Source organism: Fundulus heteroclitus, chromosome 8, assembly GCF_011125445.2.
Source record: "Fundulus heteroclitus isolate FHET01 chromosome 8, MU-UCD_Fhet_4.1, whole genome shotgun sequence".
NCBI lineage: Eukaryota > Metazoa > Chordata > Actinopteri > Cyprinodontiformes > Fundulidae > Fundulus > Fundulus heteroclitus.
In genome coordinates, this window is record NC_046368.1 from 34,822,272 (window position 1) to 34,841,301 (window position 19,030).

Consider the following 19,030-nt stretch of genomic DNA (forward strand, 5'->3'; position numbering starts at 1 on the left):
TGACTTTATATTGAGGAAGAGAATGAGAAGACTGAAGGCAGAAGTGATGCTTATCAATCTACAATCTGCAGGGCAGGGTAAGAACAAGAAAATTAACAAAAAAGAGTGAAAGGATTTACAAAAGGAGTAAACAATTTAATGCAAAATTGGTAAATTAAAAACAATTAAAGGTCTACATATTGTACCTTTCTAGTTTACCTTGTTTTTAACCTATAAAATCAGACATCTGCAATAGCTACTGTTATGCCAGAAGCTGTTTGAATATGCTTATTATTATTATTATTATTATTAATAATAATAATAATAATTATAATTTGGTATTATAATCTAAGTAATAAATCATTCAACTCAAAATTATGCTATAACAAAATATAGTTCAAATGATGGTGATGTTAGCTAGAAGCTTGTAAGGATTTATACTACTAATGCATTAGTTAATTAGCTGTTATGAACTAATTTATGCTGGAATTAATGATCTGGTCAGACTTTTAACCGAAGAGGTTTATCCGGCAGGCTGTGAGAACCCCAATGTAACTGCGATTAGAGTTTAAATCCTTATTCCTTATCACCATCCAATGATATTGTCTCTGTATTAATATCAGATGTTAACTCCAAAGGAGGTTAGCTCTGAATTCTGAATAACCAGGCAACTGTGAATTTAATTGAACACAAAACAATTTCTATTCCGCAGTTGTTGTTTTATTGAACCAAAAGCAATTCCCTGTTACAGTAATTCTCTGATTCACAACCTTGGAAATCTTACTCATTACTAAAACTACACATGCAAAATATAGGTGGAAATAAAAGAACAAACCAAAAATAAACAATGGATTAAAAATAAGTGGTTAGCAAATCTAAGTCCAGCTCACGGTTGTTTAACGCCACTTTTAAAACATCGGCATTTGACGTAGCAGCATTGACAGACAGAAACCCGCTTCGGGAACCTGGAACAACAGCTGGAACAACAGCTAGGTATAACTGGCTAGGCGACACTCTCCCAAGATGACGACTATGATGACGTATGATCTACCAATTTGCGTGATGCGTGAGGGGAGGTCCTAATGACGTAACCATGCTTACGCTGATGGGGTAATACCTCGCTTCGAGAGGGCGCGGCTAACTGGGGAGTTTAAACAAAGACCACGAACTGAGCTCGGACAAAAAGATTGAACTGATAAGGACAGGAAAGATAGAGCAGAGAGAGGAAAAGATGGGAGAAAATGGAAAAGAGTTACAGCAGGACCCGCAGCGGGGTCTTTACGAACCACAAACTCAGACACAGCAAAAACGCCTTCACATATGCATGCACATACAAAGAAAAATATTCAACAGTTAAAAACAAACTCTGCCTTGGAGTAACAACCATTAATCTAAAGTCCCTAATGCCTGCCCAGGCACAGCTTTATCACCATAAGGCGAAAAAATAAATTAAAGGGGAGAACCCCGTTACTTTGAGGTGGTTCAGGAGTGAAATCCTAGCTTCGGAGTCCGCGAGTGTCCTGGAGCTCTTGGCGGTCGCAGGTGCGCGGTTGTAGGCAGAAGCGGGCAGCAGCTGGGACGGAATGAGGAGGCTCCTTCGTCTCTTCCTCCGGGCTTACAGACGCTTTGCTCGGCCCAGCAAAAGCGTAGTCCTCTTTCGATCACTGGGAGATAAGGCGGCTTCCAGTATTTGATCAGAGGAATTAAAAAGTACCTTTTTAAGTCGACCTCCTGCTATAATTAATGCAGCGATAAGTTTGCTTCAACAAGTCTCGGTACAGCGAGAAACTCGAGCAAGTGGCATGGGGGGGGAAGTTTGGAGTCGCACAGCTGTGTGTCTTCTCAGGTTGGCAGCATGCCAGGAAAGAAGACCGATTGCGAGGCGCAACCGAGTTTTATCAACTTTGCCTAGCAACGTTATCGGTTGCTAGGGCGACGGCCATTTTGGGCCGTGTTGCATGATGGGAGTTGGTGGCCATTTTGACCAAGATGCATCATGGGAAACCCAGTCCGTCATGTCCTAAATTACTGCAGTTTCGTCACGTCTGAACTGGCATTACACTACCTTGGACATTTCATACCTGATAATTTAAACTGAATTAACGTAATTTTCTGTTATTTGCTGATGGAAATAGCTGTGATTATGTGACCCCAATAAGTAACAGGAGGTGGCTCGTGTGGTTTGAAATAGGGTCATCAGGTCTCATTTTTAATTGAGATGAGAACCACCATGACAATTCTTTTTTTTTTTTACAATTTTTTACAATTACCAAAATCAGAATCAACTTTAATCAACAAGTTTGTGGGTACAAGCAAGGATTTTGACTTCGGTTTCCAACATTTGTATCATACAAGACAATCAGACAGACAACAAACTATACAAAAACACTTGCAAGGAACTGCAAACTGCCCTCTCACCCACCCCTCATACTTCTGAGCAGGGTGGGTGGCTCTCCATTTCTCAAGCTCGGGTCCAGAGGCCTGTGAGCTTGAGGGTTCTTCTCAGGATCTTAGCTGTTCCTAAGGCTGCAAGGTGTTCATCAGGGACACTGCATGGAGATAGAAACTGTCTCTGTCAGCTCATTTTGGCAATTGTAGCACCGACATGAAGGTAAAAGACTACGTTCTGAAGTCTATTAAACTGTTCTTGAGGTTTGAACATTGATTACCTAAATCATCAGAAATACCTAACTACCATAAGAAATTAGCAAAAAATTCTATTACTGCATCAGCTAATGATTCAAATGTCCACGTGTCTGCTGTGAAATGCAACTGAAATCTGACCCCCTTTCTAGAAAGATGGTCAAAAACACAATGTGTCTCAATGTCCTCTGCTATTTCTCCAATGCGCAGAGTAACTGTGCTCGCCGAAAGAGGCACTTGTGTTATCTTTTTAACCATAGCCTCACCTAGAAGTTCATGGCAAATGTCTTTATTCATGGGATATATATATATATATATATATATATATATATATATATATATATATATATATATATATATATATATATATATATATATGCTCATTGGATATAAATGAAAGTTGGGGATACAGTGTTTGTTGCACCTTAATTTTATGCAATGTAAATGTCTTTCTAACCCATTGGGAGCATCTTTCCAATTAGGAACTATTATGCTCATCAGCTGAGGACAAATTTCCTGTGGATTATCAAAAGCAAATTAAACATCATCAACAGACTAATGTGGCTTTGATGGTGCTGTATGCAGTGGCTTAACTAATGAGAGCCATCTTCTCTGTGGCTGAGTGGCCCCAATTCATCAGGCTGCCCAACTTAATGTTAGGTGGTGTTAACAGATAGATTTGCTTAATCTGTTCAACTACATCAACAGTCAGCATGAGGTAGGTCAGCAGTCAGTATGTGTTTGTGTGTGTTAACCAATTTCACAGTCTGTAGTCACACACAGTTAAACTCTGCTGTCGCCCAGTCTGGGGCAGAGCAGCATGTGGGGAGGGGGGAGAAGGGCTGGTGGTTCTGGTGTCAGGCAGAATGGTAATCTTCAAGTTTATTCAGCGTGATTAAACAAGAGCAGGGACTTTTCTTCCCGGCTAATTATGTGGAAATTACAGAGACAATAAAGCATCTGGTAGTCTTTCTTCTTCCTTCACATTTTCCTCAACAATGTGACAGGCTGATGCATTGTGGGCAAGCCAGCTCTGAGCTGAGGTCAGCAGAGAGCAAATAGATGAATTTATATCTTTGCCTGTTCACAGTGGACAAGCACCAATCATTGTCTGGACCCCTCCTCCCATCATCCTCATCCAGGGGCCACCACACATACTGGGGAGACTGGGCTGAGCTCTCCAAAACTCCCCCTCATCTTTGCAACACAAAGAGGGATACACCCCATCATCCAGCTCCTCCTCCTCGATTGCTGCCCTGGTAAAGGAGACATGTTTTCAATGTCTACCTGTTTTACACAAACTCTAAATACAGAGTTTGTGTACAAGGAAGTTTATATACAAGGAGGTCAAGTCTAATTGATACACAAGGTCAAGAAAGTTAACCAGAAAACATGGTTAAAGAATGAGAGTCCATAAGGGACATTACTCGGAATTTGCTCTCACACACACTACTGAAACGTTCTCACACACTACTGAAACGCTCCAAGCTCTTAAACACACCACTGAAACGCTCTCACACACACTACTGTGTTATGCTATACTACCACCACGAAGAATATTTGATCTCAGATTGGACTCTGAACAGTAGTATGGAGAAGATAACAGAGGAATTCTGTCCTGCTGCAGACATGGGTGGGCATGAACGGATGGGACGGCCCTTCTCCCCAGCAGGGGGTTCCCTCTTGCTATAAAAGTTTTCCCCCACAGACAAAAGCTCTCTTCTCTTCTCCACACACTGCTCCATCAACACACGACCAGCACTCAAGGAGGGGGGGGGGTCTCCTTCCTCAGCCGCCATGTGACTGAAGGCCCTGCAGGAGCCATGCATGGGGCCTGGAAGAGGCCACGAGCTGAGTGAGAAATGAGCCTTTCTGAAACTCAGTTCTTCCCTGGCATCGGGAGAAACTGCCAGCCGATTCAAAGATAAGTCTCTCACTTCTGCTTAAAAACAGATGCCGAAGTGAAGGAATCCGTCTATGCCAGCTTTGTTTTCCTTTCTCAGCGGACCCCAGACGGAGCTGGTTCCAGGCAACGCAGAGCTGAAAAGCCAGCATAGGAGCCACTTCCCCATGCTGAGGAGAAATCTGCTTAAATTGTGACTGCAACCGGGGTCAGAGGCAGTCTGGAGAACCTACAGGCCTCCATTCCCTCCACATGCTGTGGGTTAGCACATGGTGCTGCAGAGCTATGCGCTAGCCCACCAACAACTTCCCTCCTTCAACGATACTTCCGTGAATGGCCAAACTGGACAGAGATGACACAAGACAAGAGACAGGTTTGGACAGGGAGCTGAGGGTGAAGTAAAAGGGTTTATTGGGAAATGTCTGTAACTCGTAGGACACATAATGCTGTAGAACAAAGGGCTAACAGGTAGCTCACGCTAGCCTTAATGCTATTAGCCTCGCTAACATCCGGTCCCGGACATTTCAAAAGGAGTTCGTTTTAAAGCACAAAGCTTAATCGTTCGGGTCCGCCATCCTTCAATGGTGCTATGAGCCTTATCCCAGCGTTAATATCGAATATTAATGTTGGTGTAAAGGCAATTTTGATAACTATAGACTTTAACCAGGTTAGCGACGATCGCTGCAGCGACCCCTAGCGCCCGGAGGTAGAATTGCATAAACAAAGGCATACGATTCTGAATTAAATGATTTTACAGGACAAACCGGTCCTCGGAATATTATTTCATCAAATAACGTTTTGTTTAATGTGGGCTTTGCATTGTGAATGGATTGAAACACATGCCAAATGTTTTTAACTCCACTCCTTGTTTTTCTTTTATCAGATCTGCAGTGAACAAGGATTCACCAAATTATTCTGATTATGATCAACCACTTTTGTTTGTCTTTTTTTTGTTTTTGCATGTAAATAGTTCCTTAGCTTAGCTTCTTTTTATCTTCATTTTGCTTAGTAGTTTAGTTACGTTTCACTAGCCTAATAGAGAGGATTTGTTAATCGAAATATTGTGTTAATTCAGATAAACTGCATGTCAAAGTGATGTTCTCTGGATGTTCATTTTATTTCTGTTATTAAATTCTTGGACTTGAAAAGAAGTTGTCACCCCTTTATTCTATGTGTGTGCAGGTTTTGCTGTTAAAAGATCGCTAGTGCTTTGGATTGTCTTGATATCAGCTTAAGAGCTGATCATCACCAGACAATACTTAACAGACAGAGGGTTATTTAATAAACATTAAATAACTTTAAACAGTGTATAATTGCACAACAACTGAAATGCTCCTTTATATACTATTGAAACGCTCTTGTACACACTAATGAAATGCTCTCAGACACATTAATGGAATGCTCTTATACACACTACTGAAATGCTCTCACAAACTCTACTGAAACGCTCTCACACATACTACTGAAATGCTTTCAGTTTATTTTAGTTGAAACAAAAGCTGTTTCAGGTAAAAACGGATTAGAAAATCCACGTTTTATGCTTGTTGCGAAGAACTGATGGAGGCTCAGTAAAGGAAACTTAAAAAGAGGTAGTGGAATAAGCATTTCTGAATAAAGACACAAATGAATCCAGGAAATGTTGCATTGGCTGCAGTTTAAAAAGATCTGGGTTACATGAACCAGAATGTATTTTCTTCTGATCGTAATTTTATTCTCATTTCAAACATTATTTACTGATGTATTGTACAATGAAGAGTTAGAGCGATTTTCTCGTAGAGGTTTGCAATGCATTCAGAATCTCCAGAGAGGAGATTTTACCAGTATTTCTCAGGACCAGCTTTACAGACAACTTGATGACCACACAAGAACGTTATCATCATTTCTTACTGCGTTGGCAAGATATAATCCACATAACCGAGATTTCAGTAACCTATTTGGATCATTGCAGAAAAGCTTTTCCAGCTTCTTGAAAATTATGCCAGATGCAGTAATCCAGATTTTCCCACTGCCAAGTTCTAATGGAAATGTAGGTCGATCCAGATATAACATATCAGCAGAACAGCTATACCTTGTAAATTCTATTTTTGAAATAGTATGTAAAAATAAAAACAACACTTGGTTATTAATCCGGATTCCCAGTCTGTTTCTAATATTCCTTTAAACTCAATTTTCTTCCCTTTCCTCTTGTAAATTCAGTTTTTATTGACGCAACTTCTGTTTCTAATGAAACACCATCCATATCAACTGAAATAAATGAAAAACATTTCAGTAGCATGTGTGAGAGTGTTTCAATAGCATGGACCTAAGAAAATGCTGGTGAAGACTCTCAGTCATCCAGGTCATGGTCATTCCAAAAAAAAGTAGTAAAAAACAAAGCAACTGGACTTGTTTTCCGTAGTTGAAGACGTTTCGCTTCCTCTCCAGGAAGCTTTCTCAATTCAAAAAGTCTGGAGTAATGTGGAGTAACAAGCTTTATACTACTGACAAACAAAGGCCCTGTAATGGCTTAGATAACATGCAAATTCAACCGAAACAGGTCCATCCCTTAGTAATGGGCGGTCGTTAACGACCACAGCTGCACATAGAAAATTTTCACAAATTACAATATTGTCACATTAAAGCTCTTTCATGGTCAACACTGGACCTTAAAAAAAGAGAACATCCCAGCGGCCAAAAGGAACACCAAGGAAAAATCTGACACAAAATACACCTGAAATAAAACAAGGTATCATAAAAATATGACAACCCCAAAGACAAAAGCTTGTATTGTGACTATAAAATCAACAGACCAGTCGCAGCTACATATTCAGAGCATCTCAAAAATATTTCTGTTGCTCTTTAGGTGCTGGGAAATTTTAAAGAAACTTTTTTTTTTCTGTTATGTGGGATTTAGCAAAAGAAGACACCAGTTTCAACAGTTTTATGGCTGGTTTAATTAAAGTTCCCTTCGGTGTGTGTGTGTGTGTGTGTAGGGGGGGGGGGGGTGAATCGACACGCGGAGTTTACAAGAGTCTTCATTTTGCACTGGATGACGTTTTAGGTGGAACAAATTTCTGCTACTGCTACCTTTCGTGGCAATGGTGTTACGGCGTGTTTTGCAAATTACCGCGTTTTGTTCGACATCCTTCCACTGCCTGAAAAGCTCGGTGTCGCCATATTTCTCACTGTCTTGTCAACATTAAGTAAGCGCACAGGTTCGTTGTTGTGTGCGCATGCCAGAGCGCTTTCTGGTGTGGAGGAGGAGTGAGTGATGTGTTCACAGCATGTGGGAAAAACTAAACTCACAGTGAATTAAATTCAGCGGCTCAATCTTGCCATGAAAATTTACACGCAAAGTAATTTTAACTATCGCGTGGAGGAAAACTTGAGATACATCGAGTATACTCGATATATCGCCCACCCCTATCTGCCAGTGGGACGAATGGTAAAATGAGTGATTAGCTAGCTGAGCATCTAGAGCCATTTCTTTTCTAGCAGGCTCCCACCTGTCAGTGAGAACAGAGAGAGACTGTGATGCTGTGCGTACTTGTGACCGCCTGCTTGGATCAGCTCAGTGTATCAAGCTCGGTGTCACATATGAAACAGTTCAATGTGAAGACTTCTTGGCACTGAGAAAATTATAGTGTGGCACATAAAAACTGAGTTCTGTATGCACGGAGTCCGTCTTGAGTACACCACGAGTACGCGCGGACCTCCCCGGAGAGAAGTACGCCTGAGTATGGGGGGCCAGTGGCAGCGCCAGCCGATTTTGCCTCAAGGCTTCAGCCCTGAATGTTTTGAGTCAAGCCCCGAATGTAATGACCACGCCCGCCGACAGGGGGGGACAAACGGGTCAGTTGTCCCGGGTCCAGGACAGATGGGGGGCCCAAAACTGGCACTGACAAACGGTCAGACTGTCAGTCAGTGCGCGCGCGACTGCGGCAGCTTCAACAATCTCCCAGTCTTCACGGCACTCTGCTGCTCCCCCTCCCCTCTCATACATGGCTCAGCGGCGCCAGCCAATCAGTACGCAGGCTCAGCCTGGCCCGCCCACTAAGCTCTCACACAAACTCAACACACAAACAACCACCAGCGCTCTGCTGTTCAGAGACTTGGACAGAAAGAACACCACAGCAGTGGAAAAACTTGAAGAGGGAAAGAAGCGCTGTTTGGCTTTATTTTAATACCGTAAATGAAATCAAGCTGTATGTTTTGTAAAAAGCTGGTTAAATTCAGTGGAAACACAACAATTTTATATAAGCACGTGAAAAACCATGAGCAAGAAAACATCGAGTCACAGAAACTGAGAGAGGAGACAAAACCTCTCTCAATTCAATTCAATTCAATTTTATTTATATAGCGCCAAATCATGAAACATGTCATCTCAAGGCACTTTACAAAGTCAAGTTCAATCATATTATACAGATTGGGTCAGATTATACAGATTGGTCAAAAATGTCTCTCATTGCCCCAACAGACCCACAGACTGACATCACTGACTGAGGCGTTTCAGTCCTCCAGAATACATCCATGTAGATAAGAGTGGTCATCTTCAGGAGCACTTCATGTTAACTTTCAAAGTATATATTATCTATCATATGTTACTGGAGCCCACACAGAAAATGTAATAAAGACCTTGAAAGAACCCAGTACATATATCCTATCAAAAAGTGTTATTTAAGATAAGATAACATTAGCTAATCCTTTATTTATCCCACGACGGGGGAAATAAATAGGATTAAAGCAATAGGCAGGTGCACACAACACAGACAAAATTACATAAGGTTGAAAGAAACGAGATGGGTTAGGGAAAAAACACTGAACATAACATTATTATTATTTAATTGTAATAATAAAATAAAAATCACAAAACCAGAAAGATCAACAGTTTCATGATACATCAAGCTTAAGGACTGGCTAATATACAGCAGGTCAAAAAAGGCCATGTTTTGGCTGCCATGCTTGCTGTTCTCTTATGAAGCAGGGTTTCCCGCAGCGCTATCTCACGCCACCGCCTCGCCAACATTCCAAAAAAAAAAAACGAACTCGATATTATGCTTGCATGTTTATTTGACGATATAGTGCATACAGTGAATGGCAGGGAAAAAGACACATGGATATGCCCCCCCCCCCCCCCCCGCGGAAAAGTTGTCTTTGACCCCCCCGCTCCGCGAGTCGGTCCGCAGAAAACTTGTCGTCCCCCCCCCCCCCAACTCACCGCCTCTCTTAAGCAAATTCATGCGGGAAACACTGTGAAGAAAAGATAAACAAGTGCACTTAATTCAATTGATGGGTTAAAAATATCCAGTATAAAATAAAGAGATTTCCAGGGCATGAAGTATACAGTTAAGTTGACTTTGTGTGTGTATTGAGAGAGAGAGAGAGAGAGAGAGAGAGAGAGAGAACGAGAGAGAGAGAGAGAGAGAGAGAGAGAGATGATGAGAGAGAGAGAGAGAGAGAGAGAGAGAGAGAGAGAGAGAGAGAGAGAGAGAGAGAGAGAGAGAGAGAGAACTGCCGTACTGAAGGGCCTGCTGCTGTGCTCGGGCTAGCTCTCTGCCAAGCTGTGGACTCTGCTGCCTGTCTCTGGGCTCCAAGAACTCTCTCTCCGGGCCGTCAGCTCCTGAACCTCATCTACACCCCTGTTACTGTGCAGTCCTGCCTCCCTGGTTACATCATCTACCATCCCATCAACCTTTCAATAAAAACTCTCAATCTTAGTCCCATGTGTTGTGGTTCTGGGTTCATCCATAAACAAATCATGACAGTACAAACCGGCCAAAAGGATGGACTCAGACCCCACACGGGGCTTACCTGCAGGGGTTGATGATCCGGAGATCCTCGCCTACATCGGACATGCGAGAGCCTCTGGAAGGAGAGGTGAGTCAAGAAGGCTGATCTGCCGACCAGGGCTGACGCCGCTGTCCCTGTAATCCTGTCTGGCTTTGTGGGGGTTGTGACGCAGGAAAGGACGCTGCCCAGCTTCTCGTCGTCTCGGTCACCATCTCCTGGACTCTCAGCTAGTCCCTCGAGTGCGGGTTACCATTCCATCAGCCTGAGCCCCACACATTGAGGAGAGCCAGCTGTGGAACTTTTGCTACGGTGACCGAGATGACCTCTTTCACTGCTGGCCTGCTGCTGCTTTTTGACACGGCCAGGGCCGCCGACTGCGGTGCCTGCGCCAGACTTTTGGACTCGGCTGGGGTCGCCGACTGCCGTACTCGCGCCAAACTTTTGGACTCGACCGGGGCCGCCAACTGCGGTACCCGCGCCGGACTTTTCGACTCCGCCGGGGCCAACGACTGCGGTAGCCGTGCCAGACGTTTGGACTTGACCAGAGCCGCAGACTGCGGTCTCCGCACCTCCTGACTCTGCCTAGTCATGGTCGTCCTCCTTGACGCCCACTTCAGACTTTCCTGCTTGGCCTGGTCCGCAGATTGTGGTCTCCAAGCCATTTGACTTTGTCTCGCTGGGGTCGTCCTCCACGAGGCCCGCCTCAGACTTTCCTGTTCGGCCAGAGCCGCAGACTGCGGCCTCCGCGCCTCCTGGCTCTGCCTCGTCGTAGTCGTCCTCCACGACGCCCGCCTGGGACTTCTCTTCTCGGCCAGGTCCGCCGACTGCGGAATCTGGGCCGCTTGGCTCTGCCTCGTCGGGGCCGCCCCCCTTGAGGTTTCAGTCGGATGATGCTACTCTGCCGCCTGCCACGTCCTGGTCGAACTCCACGAGGACTCTTTGTGGCCTAGCAGCCGTCTAGTTCTGCCTTAGTTTGAGTTATTAATGGTTCTTCGTTTTCTCAGAGGTTTTTAGTTTTGTCCTGCTTTTGGTTTTCTAGTTCTGCTTTTGTTTTCCAGCTCTGCTTTAGTATTCCAGTTTTAGCTTTAGTTTTCTAGTTTTTGCTTTAGTTCTCTAGTTTTTACGTTAGTGTTCTAGTTCCTGCCCTCGTTTTCTAGTTTTGCTTTAATTTTCTAGTTTTTTCTTTAGTTTTATAGTTTTGCTTTAGTGTTGTTGTTCCTTCCCTAGTTTTCTAGTTTTGCTTAAATTTTCTAGTTTTTGCTTTAGTTTTATAGTTTTGCTTTAGGGTTCTTGTTTCTGACCTAGTTTTCTAGTTTTGCTTTCATTTTCTAGTTTTTGCTTTAGTTTTATAGTTTTGCTTTAGTGTTGTTGTTCCTTCCCTAGTTTTCTAATTTTGCCTTAGTGTTTGTGCATAATGTTAAAGATGTATTTTGACTGAAAGTAAATTGTTACTTTAATAATAATAAAAAAACACTTAGTGATCCTGTATTTACATAAATACATTGCCTTAGCTCAAGCCTTAGTTTTATAGTTTTTGCCTTTGTTTTCTAGTTCTTGGCTTGGTTCTTTTATTTATGTCTTGCCCTCTGGTCCCTGTAATCTATGGGTTCCTGCGCTTTATGGGCTCCTGCGCTTTATTAGGTCCCAACGCTCATTAGGTCCCAGCGCTCGTTTAGTTTCTGACTTCCTAGTTTTGAGCTGTTTCACGCTCCTTAGTTTTGTCTGGTTCGAGCTCTCCTTAGTTTTGTTTTGGCCTCCTAGTTCCTTTGTCCCCTGACGTGTTAGGACGCCTTCTGTCTGCTGGTGTGTTAGGACGCCCTCTGTCTCCTGGCGTGTTAGGACGCCCTCTGTCTCCTGGCGTGTTAGACGCTCTCTGGTTGTTGATGTTTAGATTTTCTTTGTTTCCCAGCGTGTTAGAACGCCCTCTGGTTCCTGGCATTATGGTTTTCTCTGTTTCTGGTGTTTTAGATGTGCCCGTTTCCCTCACGCCCCGGCGTTTCCCTCACGCCCCGGCGTTCTTCCCTTTGGCGTTGTCGTACGCCTGTCCTTCCCTCTGGCGTTGCCGTACGCCTGTCCTTCCCTCTGGCGTTGCCGTACGCCTGTCCTTCCCTCTGGCGTTGTCGTACACCTGTTCTTCCCTCTGGCGTTGTCATACGCCTGTCCTTCCCTCTGGTGTTGTCATACGCCTGTCCTTCCCTCTGGTGTTGTCATACGCCTGTCCTTCCCTCTAGCATTGTTGTATGCCTGTTTTGCCTGTTCTGCCGTACTGAAGGGCCTGCTGCTGTGCTCTGGCTAACTCTCTGCCGAGCTGTGGACTCTTCTGCCTGTCTCTGGGCTCCTAGAACTCTCTCTCCTGGCCGTCAGCTCCTGCCCTCATCTACACCCCTGTTCCTGTGCAGTCCTGCCTCCCTGGCTACATCATCCACCATCCCATCAACCTTTCAATAAAATCTCTCAATTTTAGTCCCGTGTGTTGTGGTTCTGGGTTCATCCATAAACAAATTGTGACACAAACGACCAGATATAGAACAGACTACAATAATATGCAAGGAGTGCAAGAAGCCTGTAACATCAAAAGGGGGAAATACCTCTAATTTATTTCACCAAGCACCAGCACCCGATTCTGTAAAATCAGTGTCTTAAAGCCCGGGAGGAGAGTTCGTGAGCTAATGCTTCGAAATGAAAACAAAGTAAGCTAGTTCAGTATGGCATTGCAGAGTCTTTTGCCAGTTGTACTCCTTCAACAGAAAAGACAAACGCTGGAAAGTTATTACTTGAGCTCTTACCGTTTGTTTGGCGAAAGATATGATGGCAATCCAATGATTCATGTCTTCATATCATCTGGAAGGCTTCATCCAGCTTGTTAAGAAGCTAGAGCCACGGCACGGTTTTCCAAGACTGCACTTCCAGAGATGTATGAAGAATACCGTGAAAACGTACAAGCGTTACTGTCAACTGTGGATAATTTTGCTTCAACCACGGATTTATGGTTAAGTAGGACGACAGAGCCTTACCTCAGTCTAACTGTGCACCATATTAGCAGCAACTGGGAGTTGCAGAGCTCAAACCTCGAGACCAGCCACACGGGATAAAATATAATAACTGGCTTAAAGGAGCTTCTCCAGTCTTGGTATCTCGACGAAAGAAAACAGGTGTGTGACGACAGACAGTGGGGCTAACCTTGTTAAAACTCTCAGACTGAATAACTGGGCATCATCTCGATATTGCCATCGGTTAGTTTTCTTCATTCAGGCAATTAGAACAACTTTCTGTTCTGTCTCTCCTCGAGGTCGGTCGGTTTTTCTTCAGCTCTCCAGAGCTCCTTATCTGCTTTTACCCTGCCCCCATTCTCCTGCTATTTGCTTCGTCTGTGTCTTTTGTGCCATTTCTTCATAGCCACCGAAAGCTCTAAGGCAATTATGGATCTCGTCAGCTGGTCTCTCAACGCTATTGATCAAATTTTTTCAACTGGAAAGCAAGGGACCGGGGAGCGTGCCTGTCCCAACGGAACTTTTTTTGCGGGATACATCTTGGACCCGTGGCAGAAATGGTCCACGGTGTGCCTCTCAATTCTTTCTGTTGAGGACGTAGAAGATGTCTACTTATTCGGATTTATGATACTTGGATTCCTCATTTTTGGCCTTGGAGGATATTTAATGTATCAACACCTTCAAAAGCTGCTGGCGGTAAATATGGCCCTGATGAGACTGCCAGCGGCAGTCGACGCGATCACGAGGTCGTTGAATGAACAGAACGGACGGCTTGATAAGCTGACCGCGGTTGTGGTACAGAGGTGAGGTGGGATAAAACCTGGAAGTGTGAACGTTACTAGCCCATCGATTGGATTATTGGAATATTGGATCCTGGAGCCAGCGGCGAAAAGACTCTAAGGCTGACAGAAAAGTTGGTGTCAGCTTGTTCTCATAACAAATTCTGTTTTCTTCAAATCGGACTCCCCGCTATCAAATTCTCCCTGGTTGTTATGGCGACATCGCACAAATTCCCTGCTAACCCACATTCCTGCGGACATCTGTGGAGGAGTCAAGCCGGAGCGGCAGAGTGATAAGACTTTCCATCAAGGACACTTGCCTGCCGGAGGACGGCCTTCATGGACATACAGATTTCCACACAACATGCACCCAGACACACATATGCTCACAAATAAATATGACTTTAACCGACCAGAACTCAAATGTTTACCTTCTGCATATATGTGTCTCGTCATTGATTGTGCTTTTTGTGCAAATGAGGTTTTTTTTGTCGGATGCTTCACATTTTGTGTGGAAACACAAATTGTGCAGCACCTGTCTTTTTTTCTTTCCCTCCACTCGCCCAGTGTAAATCTTTTTTCAACAGATCTCAAGGCAGCGCCTAGGGACCCCGTGTAAAGCGGGGTCTGGGGCAGTTTGGGGAACGCACCTCACGGCTGCGCTATTTAGCAGCGGCCGACTGGGTGTGTTCCTGGCAATGCAAGGCCTCAGTCAATCGTTCCCCCAAAATGTTTAAGTGTATGTGATGGACGGTTGTACTGGAACTGAAATTTTGATTGTAATGCAAATTGCAGTTGAGTAATAAAATTGATTGATATTAACTTAAACTAGGAAAGCAGGTGCATCTCATTCAGTTTATTTTATTAACCTAATGTACTAAATTAAATCCATTATATATATTAATTTCACACAGACTGAGTTTTCAAACCTTAACTTCTGTTAACTAGGATAAATTTTCATTTAAAGCTAAGGAAACATTGGCATTTAGGATTAAAAAAAAAATACATCAGACCAGTAAATAGTTTTGATAAAAATGTCATTGCAACAAACTAATGAGAGAGAAGTTGTTACTATAATAGATAAAGTTACAGTCAGGCATCTAAAAGCTTGGGCTGCAAAAGTCCTCAGTGACCTTTTGGCTCTTCCCAGGTCTATTTGTAAGATTTTTTCATGAAGTAGCTTTTTCTATGCGAGCTATAAATGTCATGGTTTTCAGATGACGAGTCCACATGCAGATACGATCGGGAAGCAAGGCACAGTTTTAAGATGTTTATTTAGGAAACAGGCCGGTATAACGGACGGGACTACAGGCAACTTCGGCAGGGTCAGAACGTCACGGCTGGAGAGACTGCAAAGAGAAGGAGAGTAAGTGACTCTGAAAGGTGAACCAGGAGAACTACTAGAAGCTGCGCTGCTTACCATAAAGCTGGGCAGACCTAACCGGGGTGAAGTAGCGCCGACGGAACTCTGTGATCCTACTCTGTTGGTGTTAGGCGGCTAGTGGCAGAGGGCGGCAGATGTTACTGGTGAGGGATCCAGAGCGAGCCTCTTCGGCAGTGGGGGACAGATGAATTGACCAGAGTGAGGGAAGAGCCAGCAGAATCTGGGAGGGGGAATCTCAGGCCCCGCTGGGTAACATCCAGGGAGTATGAGGGGAGCGCCAGAGCAAAATCTGAGCAGGAGGATTCTGTAGCTCTGTTTCTTCGGACAAGACGTCAAGACAGGTGAGTGCATCCAAGCACCAAAAACTGTGACAAAAACAGGGAGATCCAAAATTAGTCAAAGTTCAAAGACGAAAAACTCACGAGCAGGTTTTCAGGAGTTGGGTCACAGGCCACGTCGTACCACGACTGGTTAAGGCTCTGGCGTCTTCCATCTGTCAGCGCTCTGCTTAAGAAGCCAGAGGAAGCCGCCTGCAACGAGCTGCAGGTGTGGGCCACGCCCCCTCAGCCAACTAGGCACACCTGAGGAGTAGAATTAGAGCAGAACAACACAGAGAACCCTGACAATAAATATATTTAAGTATTTTATCTGAGGATTTGAAACTGTCTGATTTTCAGATTAAGACTGAAACATTTTTTTCAAAGAAGACCACACCTAGAGTCATGATTAACAGCCAGCCCATGATGGTTCTATGACAGTCTTTTTTGAAGCCAATTTTAGGATTGATGTTATGTATGATATCTCAAATTTTTGATTGAAATTTAAAAACAATTCAGCAGCAATTGAGGGAATAAAAATAAAATGTACTAATATGTGCTGGGTAATGGTAAGACTAAAATTACGATATCATCACCCAGGTTTAGCCGCTGACCGGTTAACAAGGCACCTGGTCCCCATAGATCTACAGGTTCTCGATTCTATTAACAAAGCCCTGGGCCCTCTTGTTGAGTTTGCCGTTGCTCTGTTTGCTGAGAACTATGTCACCATCTCGTGCTTGAGACCTGTCCTTCAACTGTTCAACATCAGCATTCTTCTTGTGAAGGAAAATGACACAGAGCTCACAAAATCAATAAAAAACACAATTTTGGAGTACTTGAACAGCAAGTATGAAGAAGCCAGATGTTATGGAACTAATGGATTTGGCAACCATGCTAGAGCCAAGGTTCCATAGTCAGTACATGGACTTGTAAAAGAGCAAGGTAATCAAAGACAGAGCAGTTGGTAAAATGGCATCATTCCTGCGAGGACTAGAGGAAGCTGAAACAGCATCGCAAGATCTAGAATCAACTGACATCCCAGGCAGGTCTGCACTGAAGCCTACTTCAGTGAACAGGCTCGTGTTTTTCAATAAGAACCTTAAACTGTAACAAGTTGTGACAACCAGCTAGATGGTTGCGTTCTGCCACTGATTGGTAGTTTTTTCAGGCAACATTGCAACTATTTTCAGCACTTGTTGAATGCTTTGGAAGTTTACCTCCTTTAAAGGCAACAAATTTTTGTGGGTTGTCACATTTCTGCTCAACTTATTTGAGAAATGTTCTCAGGTCAATCTTTTTAAGTAAACTGCACTTTAGAATTTGTGGTGGATTTTAGTTTGTTATACTTGTTATAGATTTTTTTGTTATAGACTTTAAATCCAATAAACAGATTTTTATACAGACTGGTTTCCTTTGATGACTATTGTCTTTAGGATGAAGACAATAAATAGAAGAGGAGCAGTATAGAAGAGTCATCATTGCATCTGTTTGGAATGAACATTTAACATTTAAGACGAGCATTCCAGACCAGACTTTCGCAAGGGCCTACTGGATCAGAAGCCAAGGGCTCCAAGCTCCTCTGAGGGCCCTGTATACATTTTTTGTGAATGAATAGCATGAAAATGTCTTATGTTTATCACTTGCTTAGAGGATTTTGATTGTATCATTTGAACTGTTATTGGTTTGGTGGACGTCTGTCATGATTGCTTGATTATAATTGGTCCAAGTTTGACTCATTTTACGTCTGAGGAGAAGCATCAGAGATTAATTTCCGATAGTAGCAGACAACAGAAAATCTGACAATGGAGCACAGAAAAGAAAGAGAAGATGAGGGCAACAAATAGGGATTCAAAAATATGTCCAATTTGAAAGGCTTTTATAAACCACTTAATGGAGATGGAACAAAACCATTGCCCCTCTCGCGTTCTCAAAACATTACAAGTGTTTATTGTTCTATGAACAAACATGTCCTTGACCAGGTACCTTTTGGATGTGAAGACATTAGGTTTAATTAACCTGAACTGCCAAATGCCAGCTGGTTCCACAGTTTAATGTATTTTACTGCATTGCTGGGATCATCTTTTCAATTCAGCAAGTAATAATGACAGACTAGAGCTTAAGCTTCTAAGTGTAAATAGTGTTTGGTTTTATTAAAAACTAAGGTTAGAGACACAAGCTTAAGATTTAATGTACGATTAGATCTCTATATAAACATCTAGTAAACACCTCTATCATAAGCCAGAGCACCACACTGCATTATGTTTGTGTTAATAATTGTAGCCTATTACAGTCAGTGAACTAATTTTGTCTTATTTGAAGCTGTCCAGGTCTTTTTATTCAATATTGTATTGAATGTTTTTTTTGTTTTTGTTTTTTTTATTAACTCCCTGCTTCCTGTGATTTTTAACATGTCTCTTTGTTGATGGTTTCTAGTATTTGTTGGACCGTTTTACATGTTCTCTTCCCAGAATGTTTTTCAGAGGAAGATCAATAGTGGCTTACCTCCTCCTATTTCTATTGCCCAATTTTCTATGTAAATAACTTCCAAGTGTAAATGTTAAAAGTATTCATGAAAGACTTTTCACACAATAGGTATGACTATGAAAATCAAAATCTCACTTTATGATTTTTAAAGTGAGATTTTTTTTTTTTTTTTAATAAACTATTCCTTTAAAGTCACAGCAAGATGCAGCTGTCATTCCAGCATACCCATGAATGCACACTGAATGAGTCCCTCAATCAAATCAGGCTGGACAACATTTTTCTACCCCTCTGATCCAACAAGATCCTCCAAAATGTTCTGCTGCCATTTCAAAATCTCCTAAATATGTGAATCAAATAGGAATTTGTCTGTGACAAATGCAACAAGAGTTTTTGTCAAATCTAGACAAGATATAAAACAAACCTGTAAAGGTTAAAAGGACATCCAGTTAAACTGCTAAAACAATGAGTTAAACATAATAAAAGCTTTCAACACATCAAGAGAGACAATAAAATCCACTTCCCCACACTCATTTTCCAGTTTATACATCTTTTATTCTACTCCTTCATTCTTTTTTTGGGTTGCCACCCTTGTGATCCACAGAAGAGTTAAAAATGACAGAAGGAGAGAGGAGTGGAGGCAACGGGAATTTAATCAAACTGAGACACTGACCTCTAGTTGGAAGTTTATTACTGTGAAGAGAAAGTGGGATGTTTTTATTTCTTTTTTGCTCTTTTCTAAGCGATCAGGCTCTCTCACCTTATCTCTTTGTCCTCCTAGTGTC